General features: G+C 40.6%; 1 protein-coding gene across 10 annotated transcripts in view; it reads right to left on the reverse strand.

Moving 5' to 3' along the window:
- The window catches only part of LOC101788815 (interferon-inducible protein AIM2), a 137,526-nt gene that overhangs the window by 106,911 nt on the left and 16,383 nt on the right, over positions 1-14,232 (reverse strand). For 2 of the 10 annotated variants that reach the window (XM_013149179.3, XM_063253480.1), the window contains exon 1: positions 11,095-11,242. The exons of 3 other annotated variants lie outside the window; for them this stretch is intronic. The gene's annotated coding sequence lies outside the window, so the exon portion shown is untranslated. Of the gene's footprint in view, positions 1-652; positions 875-11,094; positions 11,244-14,232 lie in introns of those variants that run through there. 5 more of the 10 variants (XM_063253485.1, XM_063253481.1, XM_063253482.1 and 2 more) reach the window with 5 other exon arrangements.

A 14,232-nucleotide genomic window follows, 5' to 3' on the forward strand; every position in this document is an offset into this window, starting at 1 on the left:
CTTAAGTGAGCTCAAATAAATTTTCTAGCATCTAATCAACTAAAGGAAAATGAAATTTTAAAAAAGATAGAAAAAAACTAAAACTATATCACTTAAATATCTGAGTTCAATGAGTCAGAGTGTATTTGCTAGGCATTCTTTTAACTACAAGGATATAAGATAATAAAGTTTTTTCTCTCTGATGTTTTCAGCCGTGTTGCATCATACGCATTCTGTCATGCTATTGTTCTTATCTTTTATTTTAGAACAGCTCTCTAACCCCTAAGTTCCTCTCTCCTTCAGTTCAAAATCAAAAGCCCTCTTCTAAATATAAATTCACATCAATAAGACACCTGCAGTCCAACACACCCAGAAAATCTAAATTCCTTTTAGACTCAGTCTGGGTCAACTCTCTGAACAATGTATTCTAATTCCTGCTGCAGCCAAATGCATTTGCCTTTGTTAAGATCTCAGTTGTGGTGAAATAAAAGAGAACTTCTATTCCCTCCGTCAGCTGAAGGTTTTAAAATCAGGCTATCTATAGCTTTCTCTTTACTGGAATACAGTCAATAATCTTTGCACCACAGAAACATCTAACTACTATTTTCTCTTAATTTTCTGATTAGCAACTGATTCCCAGAGCTTTTTCCAGAAAACTTCACATAGGCCTTACCTCACTTTCCACAGCAGCCTACTTCTCAAGTCAGGAATAACTACCAGTAGCAGCATGCGTCAGACAGAGCTCTTCACTCACCATGGTGCCATAGGATCAGAAGAGGTTCTGAAGGATTACGAGTGACATCAACAACTTTCTGAGCACTGAGAAAGGAGGCACAGGACTAGCAGGCTCCACCCAAAAAACATTTTGGTTTCCTTTTCTCACCAAGTCAGAATTTTTTTCTCCTACTAACTGAAGATCTAAGCCAAAGACGTTTTAGGTATAGGAAACTGAAAGCCAAAAGCACTTCCTTTATTTTGTTTCTCATATTTCAAGGGCATTGGAACTTCCAGTAGTGGACAAGATGGTACAGTGGTGCCCTTATCAGATTATGAGTAGAGATCACAACTACCTGACTTATGACAACATACTGTTAAAATTGTACTATTCCATTATTGTGTTTAATCTCTTACTGTGCCTAACTTATACACTGAACGATCATATGTAACTATCGTACATATGTGAGTGTAGGAAGCATATAGCATATCTAGGGCTCAGTCCTTTGTGTGATTCCAGGCATCCACTGAGGTCTTGGGACATATCTCCCACACATAAGGGAAGGGGGCAACTGTACGATCAGATGAGCACAAGTGAAAGATAAGGAAGTACCTCAAGCAGGTGGTCAGTAGGAGGGACATGCTGAGGAATCCAAGTATCAGCCCACAGAATGGGAAAGAGACACGTGAACCTAAAGACAGAGGTAAACAGAAGTAGGAGGAGAGCCGCAGCCTGAATTAACACAACCACCGTGGCCTTGGTTTTGCCAGGAAAGGGTTCAATAAAGACAGTAAAGTGATCAGTGTTGCTTAGAGAAGGCTGGGCACCTCAAATCTTCCAGAATCACAGGCTTTAGGTCTTCTTATACAACTGTCACAAGGTCCCCTGGATGCTATAGGGAGAAACTTTTAAAAGGAAGAGGTACTGATTTTTTTTAAGTTGCAAAAGAGAGAAGATCTAAAAGAATTAAAAAATAGAAAATTAAATCTGACTTTAAGAGTTTTTGTGACTTTAGTGACAGCTTTTCATAAATGAATAAAAATACTGAGTAAGTGGCCAGAAAATAGCAATAACTTGCATAGACTGTGGCTAAGAGAAATTTAGCTGTCAAGGCAAGAATAGAGGGAGGCCAACACATCATGAAAAGCTGGGGAAGAGACAGGAAAAAGTTATTTTTTAAATGAAGAGGAAAGATATGTGTGTTTTAACAAGCACATAGAGAGAATGTATGTGTCTATGTGCACATCATGTTGAAAGCTGAGAGTTATAAAAACTACAAGGATAAAGTTAGAGAAAATCAGATCCTGAAGGCATCAAAAAGGATGAGCTCTAGAGCAAAAATGAAAATAACTTTAGGAGGAAAAAGAAATAGCTCTGAAGGCAAAAGAGGTAGGAATATAGGAAAACTAACAATACATCAAAAGTAACTTGCACAGAGAGGCATTTTTGTGGTTCTGTGGACTGAATCCAGGGCCCTCACTGAGCTGCACCTAAAGCACTGTTTTTATTTTTTATTTGGAGACAAGGTCTCAATAAATTGTTAAGCTGCCCAGATTGGGCTCCAACTTGTGATTCTCCAGCCTCAGCCTCAATTGAGTGCTGGGATTACAGGTTTCCACCACCACAATTGGCTGGAAAATGGTGGAGCTTTTTGTTGCTTTGTTTTGTTTTTTGTTTCATGTTTCATTTTATTTTTCTAAACCTGAGAAGCAGTAAGCTCTCCAAAAAGATATGGTTTCTCCAAGTGGGCTCTAAATCAAGTAAAGTGTGACTATTGAGCTCCATCCTTAAATCAATGGATGCAGTAAAGGAAATTCACAGTTTGTAATTCTCAATAAAGGAAAAATATGAAGGAATGCAGAAGGGCAAGCGCAACCATTTAGTTTCAGACTCCAGAAATAAAACAGCTCAGAAGAAGGCGAAGAAAATAAACAAATGGTTTGTTTGTAAATGGGAAGGGGACCAAAAGATAGGAGAGGTGAGGGAGGGCAGGGGAAGGGAAAGTCAAATGAGTTAAGATGCATTCCATACATGGACCAACTGCCCACAATGGCTGTCATCATTACGTACGACAAGCATGTGCTACTAAATTTTTTTAAAAAGATAAAACAAATTGAGGCCGCGGTCATCTTGCTAGAATTGTGGACCAGGATGCTATTCTGAGCACAGGACTGAGTTTCACATCCACAACTTCCCCCAACCCTACGCAGTGCTTTCCTTTATTTTCTTTCCAACTCTTTTATGATGAAAATTCTCAAATTTAAATTTGAAGAAATACAATCATGTACACTCACATATCCATCATTCAGATTCAAGAAATGTTAACATCCCATATTACTTACAAATATTATATGTACCATATGTTTGTGCTTCTACATAAATGCATGGCTGAACCACTTGAAACTGGATTAGAGATCATGATATTTCGCACTACATGTGCCAGGATACAATACCTAAATTAAGAACGATCTCATACATAGCTTTCATACCTTTATCATAAACAGAAAGACCAAAAATACCCTGAGGTTATCCAACACCTAGCCACATTCAAATTTCTCAAATTTAGCAACAAACTGATTTCTAGATAGCTTTTTCAAACTACAGTGCCCTCAAAGCCCATGTTCTGCATTTAATTGTTTGGCATCTTTTTTTTTAAAATTTTAAACCAGACCAGAACAAAGCACATACTGATTTTTTTTTCCCTCATAACTAAAAGAGGTTTTAAAAAGAGGCCTGCACAGCAGCCTTAAACAATTACCACCTCCCTGACTGTTTCTGCTGGCATCGTTTGGCATGTGACTGTGTCTCCTGTATACTGCGTGTGACTCTGAGCTAAGATCTCAACTAGGCATGGATGAAGCATCTTAGGGAAGGCCCTTCAAAGGCTCTTTTGTGCCACAGGTCGCATCACATCAGCAGGCACCCAGGGCTCAGCCACCTGCTGTCAGGGAGGCAGTGTGCTGATGACAACTCTGCACTTCAAAGGACGTGACACCTCGGAAAAGAGCAAGTAGGCTATAGGGTAACACCTAGGCCTCATCCAAATATTCTATTTTGTTACATCTCTGCACCTAATGATTCCAAAACTCATTCATAATTCTCCCTGCAATCAATTATTTCAGGATGATAAAAAGCAATTTCTGCGCATCTCATTCCTCCTCCATTATGAGCTCACAATTTCCTGCAGTATTATAACAGTTCTTTCTTTAAGACAATGTGTAGAAATGATAAATGTTTTGGGAGACGGAAATGCCAATTACCGTGAATTAATCATTGCACAATTATATACACAGGACAAATTATCATATTGTACTCCATAAATATGTGCAAATATCACGAGTCATTTTTTTTAAATTGGCAAATAAAGGCAATGGGGTAGTCATTTGGACAATTCGTCAGTACGGTACTTTACATTTTTGTACTCCTTCATAACACATGGTGGGTTTATTAATCAGCTTTTGCTTCAGTAACAACATGTAAGTGGCTTAGAACAACAATCATTTCTTGCTAGTAGGCCTATGGATTGGCTGGTCCAGCTGCGGCTCTGCTGGGCTCTGCATTACCTGTCAAACCAGAACTCTCCAAAGAGGCCATGGCTCCCAGGGCCTGCCCTTCTTTTGCTGGAATAGTTTGAGGACAGAAGAGAGAATGCAAGTTCAAGAAACAAGTTTCTTTCTTTTTTCAAGCAATGGGGATTGAACTTTGAATCACGGGCTATCACACTGAGTTGCAACCCCCCTGTTTATTGTTGAGGGGTGTTATTTCTTTTTGGGTTTTTTAAAGCAGAGTCACTACGTTTCTAAATTGTACAATCTGGCCTCAAACTTGTGGTCCTCTTGCCTCAGCCTCCCAGAGTGCTGGAAATACAGAAATGTGCCACCCCAACTGGCTATGAAATGTGTCTTAAAACTTCTGCTTGGTCCCAGTATTCAGCCACATCCACACATGCTGCACCGAGCAAAGTAAACCACAAAAGCAGTAGAGTGTGTGTTCTGTGCCCCTGGGGAGGAGCAGAGAAGAAAACTACTTCCTAAATGTGGGCATGACTACGTGAAGCAATTGGGCACACAGAACCAGAGTGGACATGTGCTGTGTCTCCCAGCACTTTCCCTTCCTCTATCACAGTGAAAAAATAGCCTTCTAAACTACTCTGCCACCTTGCATCCCTTAGTGAGGAAGATGTGAGTCATGGAATATATGCAACCCATGAGAGATAAAGAGCAAAAGTGAGAAACTCCCCAGTTTTAAGATTTTTGACGCTGTTTGTCACTGCAGCATAGCCTACCTGCCCCAGCAAATATAAACACAGTACAGTTTCACATTTTCTTCTTAGTAAGTCTAAGAGCAAGGGATAGGTGTATTAATAATCTCCATCATGGCACAGAAATTTACATATTTGTTTACTCTCTTTCATTTTTTTCTTTTTCATTTTATTTGTTTGAGTGTCCTTAAGGACTCAGTCATTTTTATTGAAATAGTCAACCCTACAACATTCCTTTTGATATTCATTTTGTCCCACATTTGACTAGTGAGAGTCCCCCTAAAATTGGACACTTTTTGACTAGACCCCAATCGGTCTCTAGCATCTCCTTTACACGGCTTTCTGATAAAAACCCAGTGTGGTGGCACACAGCAGTAACCCTAGCACTCTTGAGAGCCTGAGACAGGATCCTAATTTCTAGACCAGCCTGGCTAACTTAGTGTCTTAGGGAGATCCCGTCTCAAAATAAAAACAATTTTAGAAGGGCAAGAATGTAGCTCAGTGCAAAGGCCTTGCATTCAGGCATTAGTGCCCCAAAGCAGCCCTGGCTCCATTTAACAAGAAAACAATACCTGCATGTGCTGTGTGCTCAGTGCCACGGAATGCAATGGTTTCTGAACTTTTACACTGAACAGAGCATGAATTACCACATTCCTTCTCTTTTTTCCTCTCTCTTCCTGCCTAACACTCTGTTCTGGTTTCCCTGTCCCTCTTTCTTTCTCTTGTCACACACACATACATAGATAATGAATTGTAGATTATACGTAGAAAACTCAGAGCTCTATTATATAATACATGATTTATTTTATATAGCTCCTGTATAGAGTATAGTATATAAAAGGTATCTTGTTGACATTGCTAACTCATATTTGATATGATCAGGGATTTTCCCCTTCTTAATTTGTTTCTAATTTCTTTTGGCATAGGCTGAAAACCTCTGGTATTAATATTAACCTCTTGTTTGATTTATTATACTATATGTATATATACATATATAATAATCTCAAAATTACAGTAGCAACAATAAAGCTACAAACTGAAGTTTAAGATTCTCTTTAACTCTTTTCATTCTTCAAAAATACGCCAAGAGATGTTGACTAAACGTCTGGGTGAAAAAGACATTTGGAACAATTTTAAGTTTAGTGTACAGTTATATGTTATCTATGAGATATGCAACTCAGCGAATTTTTACAGCTTTCAGTGGAAAGGCAAGACATGTGCAATTTGTCTTGCAAAGATCTTAGGGACAACTTGAGCTCTGGCCCTTTTTTGATTGCCTAAATCATTATCACAGCTATTGTTTTGTCTTTTGCAGCGGTGAAAAACATTAAGCATTTTGGTATTCCTGCACTAATGGGAAGGGGAAAAAAATCCTTCTTCTCTATAACCCTTTAAAGAGACCGAGAAGATTGAATGAGCATATATAAAACTACCATAGCAGGTGACATGATTTCAGGGAAAGAAGGAAGAATTCTGGAGAGAAGAAGAAAGGAAAGAGTTACAGCTTGGGCTGTGACTGTGGGGAGGGAAAGGCTCAGGGAATATTCAGGAACCAAGCAGGGGACTTACAGTGCCTAAGGGTAGGAGCACCTGTGTTCCCAGATGCACAGCAGGTGCTCCAACAGGAGGAAATATATGTACACCACAAAAGAAAAAATGCTACCAGCGATAGATTCTTATCCAGCAGTTACTCTTCTAACTAGTTGCTTCTGTTAGTTCTTTTAAACCCTCTGACAAATCTAATAAAAATCAGTTTGCCCATGTTTATTCCCATTTTACCAGTAAACCAACTAAACCAGACAGAACTTTCATAACAAACCTAAAGACACTTAGTGACATTAAATGGCAGAGGTAGGATTCAAAACCAGAGACTTTCAGGCAGAATCCAGTGCTTTATAAGTTCTTCTTTTGGCTGGGGAAAGCTGAAGGATTATTCAAGACAAGAAAGATTCCATATCACCTGTATAGTAGTTATTTTTCTCATTGCTGAGATCAAATAATAAATACCTGCAAGTTAAAGGAGAAACGGTTTATTTCAGTTCACATTTTGTAGAAGTTTCAGTCAATAATTGCCTGGCTCCCGAACAGGTGGCACAGCAGAGGAGAAACAGTCCAAGATAGCAGGAGGCAGCGAAGCAGTGAGATTCCCTCTGCTTTTTGTTTTATCCCATCCAGGCTACAGGCCTTTTGGTTGTTGCCACCCACACCACGGTAGGACTTCCCATTATCCACACCCAGAACTATGCTACAGCAATTAGTGAACCAATCCAGGACCACACAGCCTTAGCCCCAGTATCACACACCCACGGCCCACCCACCTCCCAAAGGCCTATCTGTGAGCACACAAGTGGGAGGGAGACAACTAAATACAAACCACAGCAACCTGCAACAAACTGGTGATAAAAGCTAGCAAAAGAGTCCTCAAACCATCCTTTCAGCTTGGTGTAAGCCATTTAATCTCTAAATATGGAGTAATTTTCTTTCATAAAACCACTGCCTTGCCCAATACCACTACTCAAATAACAGGACGGCAGCTGCGTTATGAACAAGAGCCACCAAGTCACACTGTGAAGGTGTCTGTGAGCAAAATCCACATGCATGGAAAAATGAGATCTCAGAGATGAGCTTCTTATGCGCTTGTAAGCATTTATCTTTTGTGGCTGCCCCCTAGGTTTTGTTTTGTTTGCTCAGTTACTTGGCCTGTGTATCTTCACCTTCCTTTTGTACCAGGGCTCTCAATTTTCCCTCCTATCTGCACAGCTAAACCTAGACTCCAGCCGCACAGCTTGGTTTTAGGTAGAAACAACTCTCGGAGCTTCTTGTGCCAATTTTATACACCGGGTAAAGACTGCAGGGTGCTCTGCTGACAGATCCGCATTTCAAGGGCACTTTGCCAAGTGGAAAATAAGAAAAGAAAATTAAACAATCTCATGGAAGTAAAGTAGTAAGTAAGTTCTCTTTCTCTGGGCTCTCGGCAACGTTCTTTGCTGTTTCCATATCCAGCATGGGAGTGTAAGCCAAGTGCCAACAAACATCTGTCCTGGATCTCCACCAAGCTCTTGAACTGCCAGGGAGTTAAGTCAAGCCGATAAAATAAATAAATAAATGAACTAGTTGCATTCCTCTGCTCTCTTCACTCTTTGTGGATTGTCTCATTCACTTGAAAACATGATTTGAGTAGAATGTGAGGACAGAAGACAAAAGGTAAGGCTACAACTAAAGACTGTGTATCACATTTCACAGAGAATAGCGTCCCTCCAGAGACAATTGGCTCTAGAACCAATAGCTGTATTAACACAAGTGAGATTTGCAGCTATCCCACCAAACTAGAAACTCCCAAGGCCATAACAATTAAAATAAAATGAATTTTTGCTCACATTCCATTGGGATGTAAATGCTCCCGGCTGGGTGGTTCTGCACCAAGCAATCAGTCACATGCGGTTTCCTTCCACTCCTGTGGCCATTCTACCTTCACGATGTGGCTGTCAGCATGGCCACTGACATAAATACCTCGTAAGCTGACAAGAACAATGTGACTGCACAAGGCACACTGCACATTTGCTGTTTAATCACCTAGGCCTGGAAGAGACTCACATCACCGCCCCAACCCATGGCATTGCGTCCCAGTGACAGATGAGGAGTCTGGGACAAATGGTTTCTGGAAGACAATGACTGTTGGTGTCAAGTTAGCTGTCTCCACCACAATAGCTCTAGGAGTCTGGAGTCAGAATGACTCCCTGAGAGTCACTTGGGGTTTGGGAAAATGAAAGTGGCACTGTAAAGGAATTCAAAGGGAAAAAAATCACGAGTTGCTACCTTTCAAAAGTCTAAGATCTGTGAAAAAAAAAACAATTGAAGTCCAGATTGTGAAGTCATTTGGAGAAGGCCTCTCTTGCCTTGTTTACAGCTTCTTCCTTGCATACATTCTCCCCTGACAGGGATTTAGTGTTCTCATCTGATCCCCAGGACCCTGTGTTTAGTGACAATGCTGGTTCCACTTTCTCAGGACATTGCCAGGCAACCAGCAGATCAAGAGCCAAGATGTCCACCACTGGGTTGAACTCTATCTTTGATAACATCTGCAGCCTAGCATTCCTCATGTAGTCAAACTGAACATTATAGAAACTTTGGATTCCATGAAAATGATTTAGCTTTATCAAAGTCCAATTTAGGAAAAATTTGACAGGCAACATATCCTTAGGAAATCCTTCAAATTGCAGTTACACAGGTTTCTGCTTGCTAGAGATGAGCAAAGTCAGCACACCAAGAAGATGCTAATACAAATAAAGTCTCTGTCACATGAACAGCTAGTTGTAGCTTATGGAGCCCTCTAATAGCCACTTATAAATATAAACAGAGCCATGAAATAGGAAAGGCACATTACCTACATCCTCCTTAAGAAGAAACTGTGATTTGACTAAGCTAAACTACTTTCCTGAACCCACAAAGCTAACAAATAGAAGACTGAAAACTGAAGAAAAGATATAGACTCCTAATCCAGTGCACTTTCATAATTCTGGGGGAAATGAACCCTTTTTTGCAGGATCTAATTACGTGTGTGTACACATGCTAGTGGGGACTGAACCCAGGACTTTGCACTTAGCTAAGTCCCTAGATCTTTTTTTATTTTTCCCTCAGAAACAGGGTTGCTAAGTTACCTAGGCTGTGCTCAAACTTACGGTCTCTTGTCTGAGTTTCCCACCATGTCAAGAGTACAGAGGTATGTCACCAGACCCAGATTAATATTATTAAAGATACTTAATTCTCTTTTTCCCAAACATCTTCAAGCAAAAAAGAAGTGGCCTGTTTATCTGTTTTTGCAGTCTGTCTGAGACTCATTTCTTGTTTTCCCTGTGAGACCTACTGCCTCTCTGTTCACATTCAGATTTTCCTTTTTCCACTTCAAATATTTTCTGATGTGCGATTATCCTGGGAAAATAACTCCTACTTTATTAAACGGCACGCTGTGTAACTGCATGTGCTGCCCAGTGCACAGAAAGCTCCCCATGACTACGGCGGTTGTCCCTGCCCCCCTCTCCTGTCAATCTGCAAAGAAGATTTCTCACTGGTTCCCTCTTTTTTTTGAAGTATGAAAGCTAACAAATAAGCAGGATCACAGCATTCATTGTAAGGTGTCAGGAATGTGAGCAAAGCTGGTGACCTACCACATAAATTAAAAGGAATGCTATGAGTCACAAAAGCAAATTCCTTCTCAAACACCATGCAAATCTGCTACAGGACAACAGGGTTGGTGCACATTTGTCACTGTGAGTAGGAGAAAATCTAAATTGCTCCATTTTCCCAGATTTTCAACTTTGTTCAAGACTCTAGTCAGTGCTCATCCCTTGTCCTGCCTCTTTCTTACAATCTGTCCTTTCTTTCCTCTCCTGAGTTCATTTTGTCTTGCAGAAATTCTTTCCTAATTATTCATATTTATTCACTGCTTCCTCTCGAAACTTAACATATGAAGTCTTTTTAAGATTTTTTTCTTTAGTTTTGTGGCTATAAAAGTGAGGAGCAAGCGGGGCATGGTAGTGCATGCCTGTAATTCCTGTACTCGGGAAGCTGAGGCAGGAGGATGACTGTGAGATCAAGACCAGCCTGGGCTATATAGCGAGATCCTGTCTAAAAAAAAAGAAAAAAGAAAAGAAAAGAAAAAAAAAAAAAAAAATGAAGATGCGATTATAGAACTGTACTTGGCAAACTACAGGCCAAATCTAGTCTGTGGCCTACTTCTCTAAGTATCTGAGCTAAGAATGGTTTTTACATTTTTTTTTTAAAAAAGGACTGCAAATCAAAACAAAGAATATAGACCAGAGACAGAAAGGGCCCCAAAAGCCTCCAGGCCTTTTATGGATAAAGCTTTCCAGCCCCTTTTCTAGACTGTGACCCTTTTCTGGCCTCTTATCTATTGTCACTCTCTGCAATCTTGATTATTTTTTGAAAATCTCTTCCTAGACATGACAGTAGAGGAAATAAGATTCTAGGGCAACCAACTGCAAAAAAGAAACCCAAGATTTCTAATATACCTCTTCATACATTATGACATTCCCAGGAAGGTCCATGTCTTAGTTACTTTTTACTTGCTGAGACAAAATACCTGAAGCCCAAGTTGGGAAAGGAAAGGTTTATTTCTTACAGTTTTTGGAGATTTCAGTCCACACTCAGTTGGCTCCAAGACAGGCGGTTACGGCTGGGCTGCAGTTCACGGCGGCCGCAAATAGCAAACAGGAACTATCAAAGAGCAAGACATACCTTCTTCCTGCCATTACATCACATCCTGGCTCCACCCTTAACTCGGTGTAGCACTAACACCATCAATCCAAGCACTGTACAATGAACAAATAACAAATGCACAATTCAAACTCATGAGGCCTGGGGGACCTAGACATAAACCATGACAGTCCAGAATCTCCTTTTGCTCCACTGTGCTGTTGGGACAGGCAGTCACAGAGAACAGGTCCCCAGCCTTTGCCTTCCCCAGGTATCAGAAGTCCCGGGGCGGGGGCGAGGGGGGGACACACCATCACTTCGGAGAGGAAGAGGGAAGCTGGTGGGCCTAGCTCATGAGGCAGCCAGAGGGGAGGAGCTCTGGAAATGTAACCTCCACAAGCATCCTAGGGGGTGGCAGTGAATCATTCCAGCCACACTAAGACAGAGACTGGTTTTCTTATTTTCCCCTCATTTGAACAGTACCTCTTTTCTGCTGATTCCTCTGTTAGCAGGCAAGGTGTGACTGGAGACATAAAGAGCCTGGACCACAGGGAGAGCAGCCTCCCCGGGGAGCAGATAATTGTCATGCTGGTGATGCTGCCAAGCCAGGCTGCTTCTCAGAGTCAAATATCAGCGCCAGAGTATGTTATGACTTGGTCACAACATATCTTACGAAAATCTCCACGAAAAACTCTGACCATGAAAGGAGGAAATACGTTCTCTGCCAGCAAAACAGGATGAAAGGGAAATAAGCAATAAGCACCACATCACAGCAAAATTTATAGCCAGGACCTGCCTAACCGCAGGCACATACTAGACGCAGAACAGGTGAAATTCATGCTTCACCTGAGGCTGCAACTAGACTCAGGAGTCAGGTATAAAAACAATAACAATCCCATTGTCAAGGAGAAATATTCTTGCAGAACCATGACATTGTTCGGACTAGAACGTAAAAATCCCTGTCACGATTTGTATTGTTTAATAAATGTTTACTAAAGCTATGCGAACTGTTTATTAAAACCATGTAAAGCTCAACCAGGACAATATACTTTTTCAGTGTCACTGGTGACAAATGACAGAACAAAGACTGGAAGGCCAGGAAGAGATGCAGGCAGCAAGCACAGAGGCAGGCATAGCTTTGTCTCTCAGATCTGCAGTCTAGCAGTACCTGCTGCTCTGAACCTCACTTTGCTCCTTTCTGTTGTTGGAACAGTATCTATTTTTCAGGCCCTTGTAAGGAGTAGGGGCTCTTTTCTAATGGGAATGGCTCGAGGTTGTCCTGCTAGGCAAACAGGCAAAACAGAAAGATACAAAGGGAGAGATGTTGCTTCAGGGAACACAAGGCCAAAGCTTGTCTGAGTGTCAAGACCTTGGAATTTTTGACATTTATTTTCACATCCTCTTGGACAAAGTAGTAGAAATAAATACACTTCTCAAAAATCAGTCCTACTGTGACTATGGAAGTTCCTGGCCACAAAGTGCTTATAAAAATTTAGTTCTTGGTATGGGAATTTTGATCAAAATATTTCCAAGTCAGCTCCTTTCCCTAAATTGCTTGATGCATATTGCAGACTCTCAAAAAATAGGAATAGTTCCCTTCTTTTTTGCCTCCTACTTTGAAATTCTTGGTACTTGTTATTCTGTTTTCTTGAAGTCCTCTGAACACAATCATGCGACAAGAACTACCTCCTGGGCTAAACTGGGGTTACAGAAGAAGGAAAGCAAACAAAGACGAAAACACACTGCATGTGGTTGGATCTACAGGACAAGGTGTTGTCTCTACCTACAGTTTGCCAAGTCTCTGATAATTCCAATAATGCCATCCTAACATTAGCAAAATCACTCTGTAGAGAACGAAAGCATAAGATGGTGAAGGTGAACAGGGATATAAACTCTGACTTGGCAATGATATTCCAGGTATTAGAAACCTGAAATAATTTGCTCCAGGAGGAACAAATGCATTCCAGTAGCATTTTCCATAACAAAAAGAAACTGGAAGCAAGCCATTTGTCCATCAAAGGCAGAATACATTAATAAATTGTACTATGCCACGGAGCACTATACACTGGTAAACATAAACCTTGTTGTGCCTAAGTGTGTGGAAAACTCTCAAAAATGTAATGATGAAGGGAAGAAAAAGAACTCCTGAAAGAGTATGCTCCATGTTATATAAATATATATAATATAAAGTTAAAAATAACAAAAACATTTATGGATTGCCACATCTGAGACAAAACTCCAAAGAAAATTAAGGGAATGAGTACTCACCGCTAGAGTGTGGAACAGGGTGCTAGGAAGGAGGTTGCTGCCCCAAGAATCTTTTCAGAAATGGAAATGTTCTCATTTAATCTGGTCGGTAGGATTTTGAGCGCTTATTTTATGGTCATCATTAACTTTCTAGATTGTTCATTAGCATTATGTATACCTCTGGGTCAGTATATTTGTTTCATAATTTAGAAAAGTAACTCAAATGTGTACTGGGACTCTTGGGTAGCCTCTCTCTGATTTAAGTAGCATCACAGTGTCAGATTCAACTACGCTGTGGTTGGAATGCCTGCATCCTCCCAAAAGGCGTGTGTTGAAATCCTAGCCCGCAAGGTGATGGAATTTAGAGATGGGGCTTTTGGGAGACAAAATGTCTGGTATTTCAGTAATGAAAATATAAAACTGAGACAATCACTTTGTAAAGCAACAAAGCATATCTTGGCAAAGCTGAGCAGGAATACAACCCATGATTCAGCGGCTTCATTCCCTCCTGGCATCTCTAATGGGATCAGTGCTCGTAAAGAGGCACTGGAGAATTGTTCCTGAAGAGATAGCAAGAAAGTGCCATCTGTGAGCCAGAAATCGAGGCCTCACTGGATACTGAATTTGCCCTGACCTTGGACTTCCCAGTCTCCACTACTATAAAAAATAAATTCTGTTCATAAGTGACTCAGTCTATAGTATTTTGTCATAGTGCCCTGAATGGACTAACACAGCCAGTAACCAAAATTTTATTAAAAACTTTTTGGAATACAGAAACGAGTGTTACATACCCAAAAGCACAGCACAAGGTAAACTA

This window comes from Cavia porcellus, unplaced genomic scaffold, assembly GCF_034190915.1.
Source record: "Cavia porcellus strain 051 isolate PalLab524CR breed Dunkin Hartley unplaced genomic scaffold, mCavPor4.1 scaffold_7, whole genome shotgun sequence".
Lineage (NCBI taxonomy): Eukaryota > Metazoa > Chordata > Mammalia > Rodentia > Caviidae > Cavia > Cavia porcellus.